Source organism: Passer domesticus, chromosome 1 (assembly GCF_036417665.1).
Source record: "Passer domesticus isolate bPasDom1 chromosome 1, bPasDom1.hap1, whole genome shotgun sequence".
Lineage (NCBI taxonomy): Eukaryota > Metazoa > Chordata > Aves > Passeriformes > Passeridae > Passer > Passer domesticus.
The window spans coordinates 154,819,483-154,837,668 of NC_087474.1; the positions used below are offsets into that span (position 1 = coordinate 154,819,483).

The following is an 18,186-nucleotide window of genomic DNA, read 5'->3' on the forward strand; positions in this document are numbered from 1 at the left end:
TCCAGACAGAGAGGGAGACCGAGAAAGAGGCAGGAAATTTTACTCTGTGAACATAAATGCACTGAACAGTTCAGGAATACATTATTTAATCTGTGATTTGATAGTGATCACTGACAGTTACCCAAATCCAATACAAACTCATTTTCTGTTCTTTTCTTCCTTATTTTTTTGTCTTCAGTTTTTAGCACCCCTGGCACAAAAGACTAGAAGTAAAATATTAACAGAAATCTTGTGCCAGAAAAGCTCAACTCAAGAGTGTACTGGGTAATCCAGTTTTAATTTCCCAAGTTTCTCATGTGTCATATGATACTTGGTCAATCAGTAACACTCAAACCAGTAGTGTGCTTTGCATTAACAAAGAAAATTCAAACTGCTTCTTTAATGCTAAAAGAGGAAATAATTTGCCTGAATTAACTGGTAAGTGGCAAGTTTGTCAGTGTGCAGTGATAAAGAGAACAATGAATTGTAAATCCCCTGTGAAACATGCTTTTCACACAAGCTCTAGGGAGGTTGTTGATGTGGTCAAAAGCTCCTGTTTTTGAGCTCATTACACTTTCTAGTTAAGTCTTATTTTAGTTATGCCCATCTTTATTGTAATTTTATCATTCAAACTTGATTATTGTGCTGTATCTCAATATGCTTAGACAACACAATAACAAATTGGCTCCTGGCAGTAGTGGTGTAGGATTGAAATCTAAACTTTTGTTAAAAGTTCTGTTCTACTCAGCTATGATGGTCTGAAAAAGACCTGGAGACAACTTTGAATCTACAATATTAACAATGCTCTGTAGCTCATAAAGGATATGGAAAATGAAAAGTGCATGTATCAAATGTATGTCAGTAATTAGAAATTACTGATTCCCAGGTGAGACAATTTAAACACAACACCCAGATTTGGTGATACTGCATCAGTGAGATGTTTGGCCCTGAAGACTGGACATTCAAGCTAGGACAGACGTCTGCTATGTCATTTTTGAAAATCCCTTTTTTTTCTCTCCCATCTTCCTAAGTGAAACACTCCAGTCTTTTCTTTTGCTTTGCTGTATGCCAGGTCTGTTCTTCAAAGTAGAGTTGTCTATATAATGTGTCCTAGAAGTGACAGGGACCTTCAGGATTAATGAGAACAATGATATGGGAAAGAATTGCAGTGGAATATTTGACTTACTGCAGTATTGCATAGGGATGACCCAGAAGACAATCTGCATGTCCTGGAGCAATGGTGTAAGTGGGTTTGGTTGGGATGAAGTTCCACAGGTGAATTCCTTTGTCACAGCCTGTGTGGGGATTTGCCTTTGAGATTAAAAAAAGTGTGGATAACAGTTTTGGCTGTTGCTGGGCACCTCTTGGACAGAATCAAGGTTTTCTCACTCTCTTCCCTCACCCTCCCAAGTAAGAAGGTTGGAATTGAGCAACAGGCCGGGAGGAAACAGATCCAGCAGAGCTGTCCCAAACTGACCAAAGAATTATTCCATGCCACATGACATCATATTCAGCAATAAAACTCATGATAAGGAGAAGGAGGCAAATTTCAGAGTTATGGTATTTGTCTTTCCAAACACCTGTTATGCAAGCTGAGGCTTTTCTTACCAGGAGACAGCTGGACATCTGCCCACCAACCAGAAATAGTGAATTTATTCACATTTTTCTTTACTTGCACACACAGCTTTTGTTTTTCTTATTAAATTATTATTATCTTGATTCACAAGATCTTTTGCCTTCCTTCAACTTCCTTCAGGTCCCATACTTCCAAGAGGGGAGTGAGGGAAAGACAGGGTCAGCATTTGGATGCTGTCTGGGGTCAGCCCATCACAACTGGCCTTAGAGAATAGGAAAGTTATGGCTGTTATCAGAGACAGAACACATTGGGCAAGAGCAGAAGACCTTGCACATTCTCTTGTACATAACACACCTTAATTAATGTTTCCAAATTTTTTTTCGGCAGCAGTGTTGGGATCCAATTTAAGACTAATGCATCAGGGGTCTGCTTCTTAATGTGCACTGGATTCTTACTGTAGTTGGTGGTGGTCTATGGGCACTGCTTAATGACCCAAACACCTGAGAGGCAGTGGGGTACCTTGCCTGGGCTCTGACTGCTGGTCCAGAACAGTCCTGGATATGTTGTGAGTCCAGTGTGGTATCTGCCAGCCTCATGTGCCTCTGCTATCTTACACACCTCCATACCTATCTGAGAGTGTCTGAATATTACCACTACCCAATGCAAGCAGAGAGGGAGATGCCATTAGCTCCCAAAGTGGATGGAGCAGCTGAATTTCTCTCTGGGCTCTGTTGGCTGAGCTGGCCAGATGAGCCAGGCAAGGGGATACCTATAGATGGGAGTCTGATGGAACCTGGGACACTCAAAGGTACCCAGGACCACCCAAGAACCTATGACACAGAACTTCTAAGAGTACATGGCTCCTGAGAGTGGCACCTGGAGGAAAAACAGGGTGCACTAAATGTCTTGTTCCACTGGAGATGACATTCAAGCAACTGAAGTGCATCTCTAAAATCTCAACCACAGAGAAGTCTTAGACACTAAAAGCAGAGGTGAACATCTATTTGTAAACTTGCAATTAGGAATATTAAAATGAATCCCACCTGGTAAAGGCAGGATAACTGTGCTGGAGGGGTGGCTGGTGCCATTTCATGAAGCTCTGCTCCACTTCCAGCTGCTGCTCCAGGCAAGCACAGGTTCTGTGCAGCAGCTGCCAGTCCTGGGAAGATGTCTCAGCTATCTGTGGGCGCTGCAAATAACACTTGACACCTCTGAATAGGCAACTGACTCAAGCCTCAAGATTCATTCAAGCAGTCTATCAAACAAAAATGAAATTCCAACACTGATGTGTTATGAAACGCTATGCTTAGGATCTGCATAATTGCAAATAATAGAGCTAAAATGCCTTTTGACCATATTTGCTGCAATGAACTAAAATGGAGTCATTGTATAATGATCAATAGCTGAAGGAAAACACCTGTTGTGCAAAATCTGAGATCTGTAAGTGATGCTAAAGAAACCAACAAAAATTCCACCAAGAAGAAGAAAAGCAAGTGAAACCTACTGTAAACTTCATAAAAAAACCTGGAAGCAAACTGTCTGATTCCATGAAGCAGATGAACTATACACGTGATGGAGGGATATTAAATTGATTATATGGGAAAACAGATTGACAGTTCCCTGGCTGAGTCTCTGAACTCTTAAGTTTTGGTTTCCATAGGTTGCCTAATTTTCATTAATACATGTATTTTCAGCAATGTTAGTTAGACTCCATTGAAAATATTTTTTTAACTAATACTGCCAAAATTACACTATTGGAAAATTTGCTATATCTTCACATTTGCATTTACATGACATTTAGTTGGTGTAATTTTTATGTGTGATGTTCACTGTGCAAGCACAGCTATTATGCCTTTCCTAAACACATAATCACCAATTTTTTTCTTCTCCCTGGAACATCTGCAATAGTTTCTGAAGTTGATGACCTTTCGATGCTTAGCAAGTCCTCACAGCTAACATAGAAATGGTTGCTTGAACTCTCCAAATTAAAGTGCAAACTGAACCAGAATCATAGAAATCAACAGTGATTGCTCCAGTCTGCAAAGAGGAGAATTGATTTGTTTTACTTTGCTTTTGAGAAGAGTAGGAACCCCACATATTCAGCTTCTATGTCTTGGTGGGCACAGTAATGAAGAGGTGAACAGTGCTAGCAAACTGCTGTTGTAGAAGTCTGAGAGTATGTGACTACATCTTATGTTCTGTGATAAAATTCATACATTTCCTGGAAAAAACTTGATTCTTTATCTGATTGCACATGACAACTGGAAAACATGAAAGTCACAGACTCTGGAAATCTATAAAATCACAAAATGTTAATTAAAAGCAGACATGTAGATCTTCAGAGAATTTGTAAATTCTGTCAGTATAGAGTCACAGAATTGTAGAATTCTTTGGTTTGAAAACACGTCTAAAGACCATCAAGTCCAACTCTTAATCCAGCACTGCCAGGTCCACCATGAAACCATGTCCCTACATACCACGTGTCTTTTAAATATCTGCAGTGATGGTGATCCAACCAAAAGTCTGGGCAACCTGTTGCAGTATTTGACAACCTTTTAGGTGAAGAAATTTTTCCTAATATCTGATCTAAACCTCCCCTGGTGTAACTTGAGGCCATTTCCTCTTGTCCTTCACTTTTCACCTCGGAGAGGAGACTGCCTCCTAGCAGGATACAACATGCAGGTAGCTGTAGGGAGCAATAAGGTCATCCCTGACCCTCCTTTTCTCCAGGCTACACATCTCTCTCAGCTGCTCCTCATCATATTTGTGCTCCAGACCCTTCCCCAGCTCTGTCACCCTTCCCTGAACCTGCTCCAGCACCCCAATGTACATTTTGAATTGCAGGTCCCAGAACTGGCCACAGGATTCAAGGTGTGGCCTCCCCAGTGCCCAGCACAGAGGGACAATCACCACCCTGGTCCTGCTGGCCACACCATTGGTGACAGAAGCCCAGGAAGCCACTGGCCTTCCTGGCCACCTGGGCACACTCTGGCCCATGATTTCCACTGGGCAGCTTTCCAGCCACTCTGCCCCCAGACTGAAGCATTGCAGGGGCTTGTTAGGACGTGAGGGCAGGAGGAATATATTCATGCATGGAGTTACACTAATTTACATCAGTTAATGATCTCCTTGATGGAGTCTAGTAACCTTTCACCAGTGGCACACCAAAAATGGTGCTAAATGTAACAAAAAAATACAAATTGGCTGCCTTATATTTAAAGAGAATTTGAAAAGACTGTTGCAACTGCAACTGCCATCATTGCCTTCTGCTCTCCTTTGCAAATCCATCTGCTGTTTCCTACCTTATAACCCTTATAACCTTTATAACCCTTATAACTCATCTGGAAATCTTGCTTTGCAGGGCTCCTATTTTTACCTACAAGCATATTTTCAGCCATGTTTCAAAACAAAGATGATGTAGTGATCCATCATTGTAAATCCCAGCTAATATTAGCACTACTATTACAGATTGTTCCTAATTAAGAGGGAAAGCTAATCATCTGAATAAGTCATGGAAGACAAAAAGAGGAAGAGATAGAGAAAAAATTCTAGTTAAACTTAGAAACTACTTGTACTTTCTAAAGAAAACAAGAAATTAGGCCAATTGTGATTAAAAGTGAGGACTCTCTATCTTGCAACTGATACCAGGTCTCAGTGCAAGGTGCTTTAAAAATAACTGTGATGATACATGACTAAAACCTCTGTCTGTAAAAAAAACCTCACAGAGACATAAGGACCTTGTATCAATGCATAGCAGATTCTCAGAAAGCTGATATTTTTTTAGAAATATTGGGATAGCTCCATGTTTAAAAAGTAATTAAAGGACAAAGGTGTGTTTGTACAAAGGAGTTTGGCCTGAGAAAGGCGCAGCTAATTGAGCTGAAGTTGTGAATAAGGCAGGAGAAGCAAGTTGTTCCTCACAGAGCTCACTGAGATGGAGGCTGATAGCAAACAACAATCACACTTGTCATTTGCTCTCTTAACCTTGGAAACTCAGTAAAGAACAGAAGCCATGCTGTATTAGACCCCCTGTTTGCCACTGTCTCACTTAAAAAGACAACAGAAGATAATTACTTATTTCAAATATTTTCTACATTTCTTTTGAGGCAGAAACCTCATTATCATGACTCCGAATGTGTTTATTTATTCAGATACCATTTATAATGCATCACAATTAACTTTTCCACATTGTGACCATATGAACACTCAAACAATGAACCCTACAATGACTGAGGCCCCATAACCTGCTTTAGGTCTGACTTAGTGACTGACACTCTTCAGCTGTCTGAGAAATTATTTTTTCACTTGAGAAAAGATAATGAATATATTTTAAATAATAATAATAATCAGATTTTCCTATGGCAGATTTTGACCTTTTGATGAAAACTTGAAAACACTTTGACCCTGAAATGCCACACTGCTGTACTCCTGGTTGATCCAGGAATCACAATTTATAAAGAAGAATAAGGGTATGAGACACAGAATTCATGAGTCAAAGACACAGCCAAGCAGCCAAGTGTCAGCTGAAGTTGGAAACACAAAATAATTTGAGTCTGAGCTTCCCCAGGAGACACTTTCTTGAACATTTCATTGAATGATAATTTTTTCCTTTGAAGCTGCCTCAGGAGATTTAATTAATTAATTAATTTTTTAAAATTAATTGGGTGAATTGTTGGTAGAGAGGCTATAGATATAAACACTCATCCACTGTAGACCAGCTTGATTTTTCTCAGTGCATCTGGTCATTTAGACATGAAGTATATTTCCTTCCACTAATCCTGTAAACAATTAAATTAATTTTTTAAAAAAGCAGAATTTATTTGTGCTTTCTTTTGCTGCATAGTATTTTATTGATCTAAAACATCACTATTTTTTCTTACTTTTTCCATTTTTGATAGATCCAAATACAAAGGGGATACCAGCTCAGTTCTATAAATAGTTTTTTTATTAAGGTGCATTTTCATTGACTTTTTTTGGCTGGAAATTACCTTAAGATTTTTTTTTCCCTGATGTTTTTCCTCCCAAGAGGCCTCTTCAAGTGCATTGAGAAAAAAAGATGCTGGTGTTTCTGTGCAATAAAGTTTCTTTCTCTGAAGTCACAGTCTCTCTGTCTCAGAGCCTGAGGGTCCTGTGTTATGGGTCTACTTTTTTGACCAAAGAATTTATTCTGACATGGGGTGCCAGGGCACATTTGATGGTGATTTTTGGAAAGCAAGAGAATAATGAAAAGTAGGCATTTTAGTGTTGTGGAGTAAAGAAATGAGATTAGAGAGTTAGAGGGAGAAATCACGTTGTAGGCAAGACATAGCTCTGAAAAATAAGGGCAAAAACAATCTGTAGTTTTTAAAAGAGCCTCTTGTGAGGTTTAAGTCTTTAGGAATTGGTGCTATCTTCTATGTTGTATTCTTAGTTTGTAGTGAGCATTCACGTTTGATTAGAGCAGTGTTTCAGAAGAATAAAAAACAAATTAATGCACCAGCTCTCACATTTTAAATGCATCCAGATGCAGAGCTTTGGAGGGAGAATGTTGGATTTCTTACATGGTGCCAAACAGGGAAACAGCAGCTGAATTCCTGCATGGATGTACCAACCCACTGGATATCACACCTCAGCACCCAGCTGGTGTGCAGGTTTGGCACAGGAACCATTTCTCTACCATCAAGATACAAAATGCAAAAAGCAATTTTCTTTGAAAGGAATCAGCTTCCCTAACTTGGAGATGTGATCCTTCCCTGAGAGTGAAGGTGGTTGTTTTAGGGTGGGCGCATCTCGTGTGTGTGGCTACAGTCAAGTGAAATGGATTTTACTTATTGAGATCATGCAACTTAGAATCCATAAAACACCACAGCAGAACATCTCAGCCATTTTTTGCAGAGACACACGGAATGATGCTATTTCTTAATTTTTCTTCCTTCTGTATGGTTTTGTGCCAGACTATCTTTCTAATATATCAGTATTTATGAAATGCTCAGCTCTGAGTCCCAAGTAACTTAATTTCCTACAGAATATATAAATTGGAGATTGGTCTTTCTGTATAAATAACACATGCAGGTATTATTATGTTATCAGAAAGAGCTCAAAGAAATTTACAGGACAGAGTTTTGAAAGCAAGGTAGAGAACATTAGTATATAGCTCACAAACACTTAGGGGCTGAAAAGAATCTCTGCCTTAATTGCTTGAAAATAAATTTCCAATTAATTAAGGAAAAAAAAGAATAGAAGATGAGCTAAATAAGGATTCTCAATTAATAATCCTGAAAACTGAAATTAAATCTCAGTCATTAAACTCATGTAATGTCTCTGAACCTAATTATGATTTCCCCAGAATTCCTCTTAAATTTATATTTCACATTATCTGAACTTAATGGCCCTATTATAATTGTAGAAGATGTAAACTTAGCCTCAGCCCGTGCATTGGACCAATCCTCAGTGAGGAAACTAGAAGTGCATGAGCAGTGTGAGTAATAAAGCAACACTGAGCTGAACAGAGTGGGGAGAATTGCAACACCTGGAAGACCACTAAAGGTGTAGTTGTGTTAAATACAGGTGGGTATGTACAGGACATCCTCTGTAGCTTCCTTTTCAAATACTGTCACTCAAGATCCTAAGGAAAAGGAAAAAGAAAAAAGAAAGATAAAAAGAAAGGGAAAGAGAAAAGGAAAGAGAAAGAGAAAGAGAAAGAGAAAGAGAAAGAGAAAGAGAAAGAGAAAGAGAAAGAGAAAGAGAAAGAGAAAGAGAAAGAGAAAGAGAAAGAGAAAGGAATAAAAAAGAAAGCAAAAAGAAAAAGAAAAAGAAAAAGAAAAAGAGAAAAGGAAAAGAAAAAGAAAAAGAAAAAGAAAAAGAAAAAGAAAAAGAAAAAGAAAAAGAAAAAGAAAAAGAAAAAGAAAAAGAAAAAGAAAAAGAAAAAGAAAAAGAAAAAGGAAAAAGAAAAAGGAAAAGGAAAAAGAAAAATAATTTTCTAATACATTTTTTTCTGAACTCATTTTATTATTAAAAGAATAGAAGTCTTATTAATTTTCTCTAACTTTCTCTGACAATTTAATGAGGTAAGCATATTATTAATGAAAATAGACCTAGAAAGAGCCTGTATACATGTATGCAGCATGCTGGGGACTGAAGTTCTGACCTGTATAAAGCTCATGTGCACAACTGTGAAAGCTTTATCACCTGTCCAGCAGAGCTTTTGCATAACTCAAATTCCTGTTGTTTAAGGGCACCAAATCAGGAGCTAAAGCCGGAACACAGGAATGATTTAGTCTCTCTTCTGCAAAATTAACTTGGAACTCTGTTCCTTCCTCAGCTCCTCAATGTGTACCTGGTAGGCATTTCATGCATGTCAGACCCACTAATACTAAATTTCTTTCTCAAACTGATCCTTAAAAATTTATGTTGAACATCCTTCTGGATATATCCATTTAACAATAGAGATTCCTTGGCAAACTTGGGAAACTTGTCATCAGGCTGTATTAGTCTATTAAAAATTAAAATTACCCTGTAGATTAGGTAAATTCAGGGCCATATTAATGCCTTGTGTGTCAGTTTAGGGTTTGATGAAAAGCAGGGAGGTCAAGGGACAGAAAGAAAGCCCTGCAATATCTAAAGACAGCTAAACAAAGTGCACATGTGAAATCACAAAGGATTTTGTTTACTGTTGATAGGTCCTAGCAGGATTTGTGGTCCCAGCAAGACAACTGGCTGTAGGATAAAGGATCCTAGAGAGACAGCTGTTTTGGGTGAGAAGAAGGGAAAATGGCATCAAGATAACCACAGTGCAAAAATACACAGCACAGCAAAGTAGAGCCCCAGCTAAGATTTTTAAATGAGCAAAGTAAAGCAAAAATTTGTTTCCTTTTTGGCTCTGTTGGTGGTTTATTGCCCCTGTGGTGGGACATGAATATCCTTAAAAGATATTCTTAAAAGAGATGCGTAGTAAGAGATAAAAAATATTGTTAAGATCTCCACAAGAGACAGTGAAAATACAAAGTATACCTATAGGAACAAGCACAGGAAGAGCTTGGTCAAGATGAAAGAGCAGAAATCAGTGTCTGCAGGGCACTCTGCTGTCCCATCACTGCTGGTGGAGGTTCCAGGCTTCAAATCCAAGGGCTATTTCCCTTCAGGTTACCTGCTTGGAACATGAATGGGTCATCTAATCTGTGCCAGATGGATCCCAGCCCACATTTCATAAACCTTCTTTTCCAGCCCAGGGAGTATTAAATATGCCCATGTATGTCTGACATGAAGCTAGAGAAAAAAGAAACAAAAAAAAAAAAAAACCACAAAAACAAAAACCAACAAACAAACAAACAAACAAACAAAAAACAAACAAACAAACCAAAAAACCAAACCCAAAAATACCTAGAAAAAAACAAAAGAAAGCGCTCCACTACTTTCTTTTCTTCCTGATGCAATTGCCCATCATGTAAAATTTTGTTAATGGTGGTAAATTCATACGGAATGATCAACGAGAACACTTTGTCCTTTCCATATTTCTGAGTCTAAAGTTATTGCTACTTGTCCATTTCAGCTGGCTGCTGTTTAGAGCTAAAGCAAGAACTGGTACTGGTGGAGAACTGCAAGTAAGCTGCATAGAAATGGAAAAGCAGTTTCTGTCTCAACAGAGTGGGAAGATGTCAAGCCATTTTAATACATTATTCTGGATTCTGAATATGTTTCTTAAGTGTGGAGCAGTATTTTATGTTTGACAATAACAGAGGTTGCAAAAGGACTTGGAAGGCCTCTAATAAAATCTTTAATCAGCTGACAGAAAAATTTCCTTAGCCAGTATTATTAAAATGGTTTATACAACTCCATGCCTTTGCCTGCATCCAGACAAAACTATGTCTGTATTACTACTTCTGCTTTTATTACTTAGAAAGGCTTAAAGTTGGCCTTTCCATGAGTTACCTGTGGGTATTCTCACAAGTAGTGGACTTAACACAGTACTTGACACTGTACTACAGCCAATAAATCCAGCACAAGTTACTTAAGTGTTCAGTGGATTATAATATTTTTGATTGAAGATGGGAAATTATATCCCTCAGGCTGAGGCATGGGTCTGAAATGGCATTAGTGGCTCATCATTTTCTTACACAAATCAGGAAGGATGTAGGTGAGACTCACAAATCCGAGATGGAGAACTTTGTAAGACGCCAAGAGCTTCCCAGTAAATCAGTGGGTGGAGCTTGATGAAGCGTGGTGATGGATGGATGGATGGATGGATGGATGGATGGATGGATGGATGGATGGTTGAAAAGCCTTTGTAGATATGTGATCTTTTCTGCAGAACAGGATCCTTCCACAGAGCTCAATTCCATAAACTGAAGATGCAGTTTGGGTTAATTACAGACTTGAAAGGTTCAGTTGCAGCTCTAAGCCTTTCTTTGCAGACATCAGAGTCTTCCCATGGTTTTTAATGCACACCATGGCCAGGGAAGAGAATAGGATGAGAGGATATATCAAAAGCAAATGGTACTGTACAGTGTTAAATACTCACCAGAATCTTCATTCCAGAACTAAACTAGAGACTCCTGATTAAAGACTTTGTCCTTGTTAAAGCAAATTTTGGAATTTGTTTCTGTTTTTGCATTTTCAAACAGAGGCATCTTTTATGGTTTAGGAGCAGAAGAGTTTTGTCAGATGCCTGTTCTGATTCTACAACTTTCTGTAGATCTTCAAGGGAGTGTAGAGGGACTACACTCCTTGTGAAGGTGGTGCAGTTAAACTCTCAACACAAGACAGGATGAATTAGGGTCACAGTGAATTTGGTAGATCTCACAGCAAGGCTTTCTTTTGACTCTCAGATGCCTGGCAGAAAGGCTTGCTGATGAAAGCAGAGGTCAGAACTTCACAGATGGATATCAGTGAAGATCAATTCTTCTTCTTTCAAACACTTATCTCTAAACACAAACAGAATTTTTGAGTGTCATAAGATCAGCTTAACTACAGTCCATATAACCACAGGTACAGTGCACTCTGTTTCTCACCCCTTTTTCTCATTTCTTTAAATTCCTGCAGTGTAACAGAATATTTATCCTAAAGCAGTTGTAAGATGTTTACTTCTAGATGTGGATTTCTGCAGTTTCTGGCTGTGTTTTAATTTGGAAAACATTTCTAATTGCATGCTTGCAGAGAAAATTCTTGATGAGTAATTTCTTTCTGTTTTACTCAATATAATGCAGTATATTTACATATTGTGAAGCAGAAGATAGCTGTCTGTGTTTTCTCTAACTACATTCAGGAAAAAAGATTCTCAGCAAAATGGGTACAATTTCCTGCTTTTTAAAAATATTTTTGTTTTTGCCTGTTTTTGTTTTGCCTTGTGGTTTTGTTGTTGTTGTTGTTGTTGTTGTTTTTTGGGTTGGGTTTTTTTGTTTTGTTTTTGTTTTTTGTTTTGGTTTTGGTTTTTTTTTGTTAGGTGGTAGAGCACTGTGGGAAGCCTGGAGCATTGATCTTGGGATACCTGGACAGGGAGAGGGCAAAACAGTAGATTTGAAAGATTGTATAGGACATGTGAAATATGCCAAAACTCAATTTCTGTTGCGTAGTGCAAATTTCTCAACTGGCTTCACCCACTGGTTGCACTACTGAAGTTATCCATTGGCACAAATTAGTGTTTTGTACACAGAGATCGACTTGCTGTGGTGAAGAAAGCATTCTGAAATCCATAGAAACACTAGAACCATAACAGGGCACAGAGCTTTGTCTTTTTAAAACTCTTGTGCTTTCCAGACTGACTACATATCAGCATCTGTTGTAAAAACAAAAGCTGCTTTCTCTTTAATTTACCTCCTCCCATCCAACAAAGGATGCCATCTTTTCAGCTAGAGCCAGACGAAAACTGCACTCCTTTTCCCTTTCCAATATTCTCATATAAACATAGAATTCTGTGGACTGGAAGGGACCTTAAAGATCATCTGGTTCAAAATCCCCTGCCATGGGCAGGGACACCATCCCCTAGACCAGGTTGCTCAGGATCCCATCCAACTTGGCCTTGAGCATTTACAGGGATGGAGCAGCCCTAGCTTCTCTGGGCAATGTGTGCCAGGGACTCTCAGTGAAGAATTCCTTCCAATATCTAATATAAAACTATTCTCTTTCAGTTTGAAGCCGTTCTCCTTTGTTCTGTCACTACATTCTCTTGTAAATAGTCTCTCTCCAATCTCAAGGGAGTGATTGCTGTTCCAGAAGTCTGACTGCAGCAAGAGTTGAATCCCTAAATCTGTATCAGTATGTATGTTAGACGTAGGGGAAGAGGAGGCTTTATTTTTATTTTTATTTTTTAATTTTTTTTTTTTGCAGTGGCAGCATGTTTGTGACTCATGAATTTTGTTTGGTAGAATTGCTTTAATAATTTAACCTTGCCAAAAGTGGCTGCGCCTCTCAGTAGTTTTTCATTATGAAAGATCCTCTGTGTCGCTCCTAGATAGTCTCAAGCCAATAAAAAGAAACTGATTATTACATATTTTTTTGTCAAATGTAAGAAAAAATACCCAATGTGCTATAATAATAATGGCAATAATAAAAGATACTGACAATACTCAGAGATCAGCTGAATAAGCCCATTGACTGCACTATTTTTGGGAGTGTATTTTCATGTCCCTTCTTGAAGACACTGCTGGAGTGTAATGTATTCTGCCTTCCAGATGACACACTACTTTTAACTTTCATGTACAATATAAGCTAATAACATCTCATGGCTTTTCAATTGGAAGTTGTTCTTCCATAAACTGACAGTGATATGAGCACTCCTGCAAGATATTATTTTTGGAACAATGGAGAGAGAATTGGAGATTCTACGATTAGTGACAAATTTTCATTGGCAATCATTGTATATTGCCAACACCAAAATCAATAGGAGAATTCTAGAAATAATGTTCTACACTGTGTGTGAAAAGAATGTGACCTACCATTAACACCTTCAGGCAAATAAGTGATGATTTAGGGCACTTAACAAAAGCTCATTTGTCTCTTAGGCTTTTGAAAATGAGGACAGGAACTGTAATAGCAACAGTGGGGAAAATTTTGAGCACATGAGAGATTTGAGATTGAAATTTCCTGTTGGAATATTTTTTTACTGTACTGTTGCACTTAAATTGTACTTTGAAGTTACATCAAGGACATCCAGAGTGTGCAGATAACCAGCCAGTCTCTGTCAAGTCCTAATACTAAAAAATGAATCACAGAAATATGTTTTTACTTAGAACAGATGTTTTTATATTACCATTATAAACTTGTAGGATTAGAGCCACTCAAATTAATAAATGTCAATAAAAATGCCATTGAGATCATGAACCTCAGCATAAAAATGAAATATACAGATAAACACAGTTGTATTCTATCCATTACAGTTGTATTCTAGCCATTACTCACACTGTTAATGAGAATGTGGGCCAGACAACATCCTTCCCTTCTGCTAAAACTTAGTCTAGTGTCCAAAAAGGAGGAATGACAGTTCCAAACATTTAGCCTATCTCTTCCTTCGAAGTGGCCAATAAAGTTAATTTAGGACATTTTGGTGTCATAGACATCCAATACTTTACATCTTCTAACAAAAGGCAAGGTTCCATGTCAATATTTTGACCAGATAAATCTATCCATGTTCCTTCCACCAGTCTCTAAAGAGGGAATGTCCTTGTCAACCAGGTGTCTCCATCTGTTTGGGATGTGTTCCAACAGCACTTTATTTCATGCATGCTTTTAAATTCTGCTGTGTGGATCTTCAGCACTACAGATATCCTGTCAGTACTTCTGAATGAGTTTCTCTGTTTCAACTCCTCCATTTCGTACCCATAAATTGTATCTCACATTATCCTGTTTTTCTCTTACAAGAGGCTGGATAGAAGGTGTATCGAGCCATTAGGTAATTTCCAAGGTACATTAATCATCTTACCAGAGTGCAAGAACAAGCTCACAAGTGCCAATTTCAAAGCTAAGTGTTGTGCTTGGAGGTGTCCCACTGTTCTTGAGGAAGGTCGAATAACATACAATAATGTAAATGACAATGCTTTCACTAAACAATTATTCTCCATAATGTTCCATAAAAGGAACACAGAAATAGATACCTTGGGTCCAAAGATGATTTTTGAATCAGAATGTCAGAAGCAGACACACCAATCTCTTCAGCAAATACAAGTGATGTCCCTTTAGAGTTACCCTTCAAAAACTAGCTTTTATAATAAATGGATTTGAAAGCAGACTCAAGTCCGAGCTAAGGCTCTCTTCAGAGTTAAGAAAAGAAAGCTTCATCAGTTTGCACCAAATTCACAGTATGAAGCTTCTGGTGAACTCAGTGGTGGGGCATTTAAAATTCTTAAGTACTAAAACTGGAGCCCATTTCCCCTCTGTGATCTGGCTGCCCCAGCCTAACACTAGCAGCCTGCAGAGGAATCCTTTCACTCTTGAGGTGCAAACCGCAGTGTTAATCAGGCCAGCATGGTGCAAAACATCACCTGCTCAGATACTGCTCAGCAGTGGGAGAATTCCCTTCCTAAGGAAGCTTCTTTGGACTGGGATGCAGGTAAGATCCCAAACCCATCTCTCCTGATTCCCTCCCTGGGTTGGAAAATGCTTCAGATATCTCTGAAGTTCTCTTCTGGTCAGAATTTTCTCTCATCTAGGGCCCAGTGCAAGTTCTGCACAAAGACACAGACGTTCTTATTTTTTTCGCCTTCAGGCATATTTCAGCTTTTTTTCTTTTACTTTAAGGGCTCATCCATCAAAACACAGACAATCGTAGACGTGACTATCTTGGCAAGTCTGTGTGATCATTACAAAAGGGGAGTGGGAGATGATGATGACAGCTGTGTTTTTTGGAGAGGGAGACAGGAATTTTAGGTCTCATTTGATTCTTCACTTTTACTGGCTTTTGCAAATGGCAGGAAGATTGCAACATCTTCATTCCCAGAACAATATCAAATCTGTAAAGCCTCAAATTTCACAGAATTGCTTTTAAATTCAGATATCATTCCCAGTCACTATACAAAGGATATTAATGCTGGGATTAAACTACAGAATGACATCAACCAAATTAATTTTCTCCCCTTGTATCCCCATGTTCACCATGTCCTGTATCTTGTCTGAAGCATGAATGAAAATTAATTTCCTATGGAGGGGGAATGGCTGCGAGAAATATTGAAGCAATTAATTACTGTAGATTTTGTTCTTCTTGACCAAGACATTTATATTTTCTTAACACTTAATTGATGCTGAGTTTTTAAGTAATGGAATAAGGAGAAGCTGAAGTGATACTATGTAGAATTGGATTACACTCCCCTTCTTCCTCCACATTGTCTGAGATGCTTGCTGACATTTTAAAAAGGAGTTTCACAAGGTTAAAACTTATGGAGTATAATATGTAGATCCTTGAGAAATAGGTTAAGTTTTACTTAAATATCAATAAAAGATAGAGCATGCTGAAAACACCAAATGCATCTTAAAAATGTAATAAATAATGGTTGAAAATTATGATTAACATTTAAATTATAACAAAAAATATTAGATCTTCAAAGGGTCATCATAAACTTTCTTTGTTACCAATTACATATTGAAATTAGCATGTAAGGTTTCAATATATTTTTCCCAACCCTGTCTGAACATCAAAATAAACTCACCTTCTGCAATTTTCTTTCACAGCTGATTTTCCCTTTTATCACATGACCATCAGATGTGCAGTGTGCATACTCATTTGTATGAGTATGTACTTGGATTTGTACATGTCTGGATTTTTCATGCTGTAAAGAGCAGCAACACTTCTGTTCTTATTCAAGCATTACAAACCACTGTCATCAAGCAGCCCTCCACAGCCAGTGGTGTTAGCCCTCGGTTTAATAGCAGACTGACCCTTCATGTTTGGTGAAGCAGAAATCTGTAGTCAAACTCATCCAAACGTGGGGATCAGCAGCAACTCTCAGTGTCTCACTTCACAGGACACCATGGAATTTCTATAAAGGAACTGTATCCTCTGCAGAGAGGATAAGCAAACCATTGTCAGCTCTTTTCTGCCAGTGAGAAAGACTCCCAATTTAGAGCAGCAAATTAATAGTTAACTGTAATCTCTAGAGCTGTGTATTTTGAGGATAATAAACCCTAAGCCTGGATAAATCTCTGTGGGAAGCATAACAAGACCAGGCCTCACCTGTATCTTGTCACACAGGTATGAAACCCAGATCTCAGACTATTCACAATTTGTGGTCCCTTGTTAACCAGTTCTGAATGCACAGAACTGCTCCAGCGCTGGTAGAGTGAGTCTGGCTGTGGCAACTGCTCAAGGCAATGAAAAACCAAGTTTCAGGAAATCATACCTTTTGAGACACTTTCCAAGTTTCTAATCCCTGGTTTTTATACCAGAAATTTCTTGGTGTTTCTGTTGACACATACAGGTCGTAGCAAGATGCAGAGTATTACAGAGCTTCCTTTGCAATTACATCAGTATTACTAACCATGGTCCACAGGCAGAAAGCTCAATATCAGTTGAGCAAAGCTACATTTTCAAAAAAGGTCCTACATTTCTGAACACCCTGAGCAATATGCTGAAGTCCCCAAACCATGTTTAGAGCTAACATCACTCAGGGATGATTGACTGATGGATTGATGTGAAAAACTGGCACACGACAGACACCAAAACTCAAAAGTTAGTTGCAAAATATCTACCCAGTAAGACCAGCTTTAAAGTCAGGTAAAAAGTGCTTGGAAGAGTTAAAATGCAAGGTTAATATGAGTGCTTATTGCCATGCTTAATGCACAGAGTGCTATTTCCAGTGGTGGTCTTTCCCTTCCCCAAAGAATTATTGAAAACGACATTCCGATCTGACAGATGTTTAATTACATATGAAACTCTGCTGAAGTCAAAGGCAGATTGAGTATTTCTGCAGATAAACAGAAATATACAGATTTAATTCTAACAGTAGCAGCAGCAACATATTTCAGTATTGGAAGGGTGCAAAGAGAATACCTAATAAAAAGTTAAGGATTTAGAAGAAACTTCACTGATAGTTTTATACACTATGATTTTTCCCTATCTGAATAATTTATAGAAATTGATGCTGCTCTTATAGATATCTGAAATTTTGTCCACATTTAGTGCAGGTCTTGCATTCAGTTTTTGTCTATGTATTTTCAAGCCCAAGGTTCCCCTTTGAATTCTAGTGATAAAGTTCAAAGTAATTCCAATCTAACTTTCAAGGTGTCAGTTAAACTTATAATGAAGTCATAATTATTGTTTTGATGAGTTTAAAAATAAATTTTGTGACCAGCCTCACACACTGTCTTCTCAGGTCTGTATTTCCACTGCTGCTAAAATGTCTCCTGTCTTGGTGTTGTCATACTTAGTCTTGATCTCATTGTCTGGAGGTGAGATCTGCTGCTGTGGTTTCCAAACCTCCACGTGAGGCTGACAGGTATCACACAGGACCTCTGGCAGACCTGGCTGCTTTTACAACAGGAGCTGGAAGTTTTTTCTAATGATGCCTGATTACCCTGTTCAGACAATCAAATTTCACTCTTCTTTGTGAAATGGGGCAGAATAAATAAACTCTCCCACACACGTAAGATTCACATCTGAGTTCTTCATTTTGGTTAAACCATGAGGGGTTTCTGCCTAGGCACTGCTGGTGAGACATTAATGAAAGCAA

The 18,186-nt window shown here is 38.3% G+C and overlaps 1 long non-coding RNA gene across 3 annotated transcripts in view; it reads right to left on the bottom strand.

Moving 5' to 3' along the window:
- Positions 1–16,846, bottom strand: part of LOC135285594 (uncharacterized) — a 31,028-nt gene extending 14,182 nt beyond the window's left edge. The window contains exons 1-4 of one of the 3 annotated variants that reach the window (XR_010350397.1): positions 16,397–16,846; positions 16,168–16,287; positions 11,052–11,454; positions 9,545–9,680 (exon numbers count right to left, since the gene is read on the bottom strand). This is a non-coding gene — a long non-coding RNA (uncharacterized LOC135285594). The remainder of the gene's footprint in view (positions 1–9,544; positions 9,681–11,051; positions 11,455–16,167; positions 16,288–16,396) is intronic. The other 2 variants (XR_010350399.1, XR_010350400.1) reach the window with 2 other exon arrangements.
- Positions 16,847–18,186: the final 1,340 nt, after the last annotated feature.